This window comes from Penaeus monodon, chromosome 15, assembly GCF_015228065.2.
Source record: "Penaeus monodon isolate SGIC_2016 chromosome 15, NSTDA_Pmon_1, whole genome shotgun sequence".
Classification (NCBI taxonomy): Eukaryota; Metazoa; Arthropoda; class Malacostraca; order Decapoda; family Penaeidae; genus Penaeus; species Penaeus monodon.
In genome coordinates, this window is record NC_051400.1 from 1851780 (window position 1) to 1854746 (window position 2967).

The window sequence follows — 2967 nt, forward strand, 5'->3', positions numbered from 1 at the left end:
TGGGCGCCCTCTGCCCCGAGGCCTTTGCTCCCGTAGGCATCGGGAGAGGCAGGTTTTCCCGTGACTTGGTTGTCAGAGGCGCGCCCTGTCCGGAGAACAAGTACAATGAAACCAAAGGGAAAACTAATGAAGGAAGAGAAATTCCAGTGGGCCGTCGAGTGAGCATGGAAGGGCTGTTGCGGGCGAGTCGAAGTTTCCTCCGGGGGTCGTAGCGAGGAAGGGGCGGGGGAGACGAGCAACAACCACGGCCTGTGACGGATGGAAAACGAGACCGGAGGCCTCCCGAAAGGAAAGTTGTTTCGCCGGGGTAAAATGGCAAGCTGCGAGGGGAATTTAATCCCCGAATGACGCCCGCGAGGAGGCGCGTTGCGTGAGGCGACAACATTTGCGAACTGCTCGAGGGTTACTGCACAGGAAGAGACGCCAGTAGTTGCGAGTTTTCAATTTGTGGGAAGTTGGGGCGTTCTGGGTTTTGCGGGCGGCGTTCTCATGCCGTTTTTCTGGGTGTGGGGCGGAGGGGGAAAGAGGGAGGCAAAAGCTGCTCTGCGGGAAATAATTGTTCTCCTTACTGAGATTTTTACTCTAGTTTGATATGCACTCTGGTGCCCAAGGATGTTCTCATGCTGTGTTTCGGCCGAAGCCAACTTCCACGTCTACGGTCTGGATATTCTATTCCGGTAGTGGTTCTGTACCGCAGCTGAATTGACGAATGAAATTGTCCAAAATAGAAGCAAATGAGATTTTTTTTCTCGCAGTATGAACATGTAAGGGCATGTTGGAGTTACACTGCTGAATAAAATATATAGGCTTAAATAGAATAATTATACGGTTTTCCTGTTCTCCGTAACATTTTCTCATTCTGTGGGTCAAGTTTTCCGTCTGCCACTTGACTGCACGCTGTCGGGTGGGAGGTGGGTCGGGGGTGGCTTTATAACGGGGGTAGAATTGTCACAACACGAGGGGGTGGGACTGCGACCGTCCTGGTGGTGGTTGGCGACTATCCCCTTAGGGTTTATGGCCTTTCGTTCAATATTTTGATTTGTGTAATTACTCACCCTTAGTGCTAAGCATGTTACTATCTGTTTAAAGGGTATTGCTTCGAACGCGTCCCCAGTTGATTGCATGCTCAATTAGCATCCGGGTTCATGTTTAAATGGCACACTTCAACAGTGCTTAATTATCGAGAATGAATTCTAATTTGTCAAAGGAAGAAATTACAGGGAGATAACTCTGTTAGTCGTTTCAGTCGATTGAAATCACAAGTTGCGTGTGCAACAGTTAAGCTTCTTGACATTTCCCGGAATGGGATGAGTAGCGGCGCAGCGGGTGTGAGGATCCCTTCATCCCACGTGTGTACTCACCGCATGCCACTCTCCCCATCCCTGTCTCATCCCCTTGTACTCTTCGCTCCCTTCGTTTGCACGGACGCAATGATCGTCAGGCAGAAGACAGTCCTGCGGCCACCGCCTCGAACTTTTTACCCGACAGTTCCTTCCAGCTGGTCCCCTCGCGGTAGCCACCTACCGCCATTGTCGTCTTTCGGGCGTGTTCGCCTCGCTTTCTTGTATTCCGAACCTTCTGCTCTGTCTAGGGCTCTCTTGTTCTCGTTTTCGCTCTGGCATGTTTGTCTTTGTGTTTTTAAACGGTGCTGCAGTATGCGGTGTCAGCGATTATTGTCAGCGGGTCGCGTGGCAAGCGGTGGTTTAGGGACGCGTTGGCAACTGAGGGCGGGTTGGTTCCCGGTGTCGGGCTTGACCGGCCCTCGCTGAGTCAGTTCCTCGGGGTGCTCGTCACGCAAAGGTGTGCCTCTGCAGTGTCTGTGTTAAAAGCAAATTTCCCGGCCATTTATAGAGATTTTGTTTCTTGATATGGAAAAGGATGGGTTCGGCGAAGTGTTACATCTGATTTTGGTGGATGATATACCCGTGTGTGTGATGAGATTCACCTGCAGAACTAATGCAGGTGGCGAGCGGTTGCACCAGCAAACATAGCGAGTTGACCACTCGATCTGGCTAGACCCTAGAATGGCCGTTATTGGTGTTAAATCCCCATAACTGTTGTGCTTCCATTCGGCCGAATAGCAGCACGGAATAGTGTTCCATTGGCAATACAGTGTGTATGATAAGCTACGGGAAATGTATGTAATCCGACCACGGATTGAATATGACCAATGTGTATTTCCGGCCCAACCGTTGCAAGCAAGTATTGCCGTGTTACAGGATTCTAACATTTACAAGAAGGCAAGTGAACCGAGATGGACAAGCGTCGAGGTGACCGGCGCTCTAATCCGAGCTGGAGGAGTATCGGTTTTAGGAAGCGGAGGTGAAATTGGTGGGTGAGGTGGAGGATCCGGAGCTGTTGTTGACGGCTGCTGGGGCCCGTGGACGGAGACAGACAGACGGGGCAGCGGGGGAGGGGGGAGGGGGAGGGGTCCGCCGAGGAACAGGTATACTTGAAGGTCAGATGGCTGCAAGGAGAACTGGGGTCGTGGGCACCTGACCAGGTCACAGTCTAGGACACGGGAGCGCAGTGGCGGCTGTGTTGAGGGAAAACTACGAGCCAAATGTAGACAGGGGCGAGGGGCAGAGGGCGAGAACTCCTTTGCGGAGGCGAAGGACAAAGTCAAAAAGGGGGTGGAGGGAGGGGGGGGGGACAAGAGCACGGCCGCGGCGCCTCGAACGCTGTACGAGATGCCGATCCCGTCCTCCTTGCTCGGATGAGGCAGTGCGGGTAGTCGGATTTCGATGGTGCGGATACGAGGGGAGTGATAGGCGCCCAAAAGAAAACTCATTAAGAGAAAAGTAATTAGAGATTAATGGCTGTAGCGCGAGATGGGGAGAGTGCGTGGTGGAGGTCCCGCAAATGGCGAGAAGGCCCAGGTGGTTGAGGTAACGAACAGTTGATAGGAACACCTAAGTCATTAAGCAGATTGATGGGTCGATCGCCGGCCGCGCGAGGCGTGCGGAT

The 2967-nt window shown here is 52.8% G+C and overlaps 1 protein-coding gene across 1 annotated transcript in view; it reads left to right on the forward strand.

Annotated features, from left to right (window-relative positions):
• Positions 1–1784: 1784 nt before the first annotated feature.
• LOC119581628 (MAP/microtubule affinity-regulating kinase 3-like) overlaps positions 1785–2967 on the forward strand; it is a gene marked incomplete in the record, with an annotated part of 89364 nt that continues 88181 nt past the window's right edge. The window contains 1 exon segment of the mRNA XM_037929749.1: positions 1785–1800.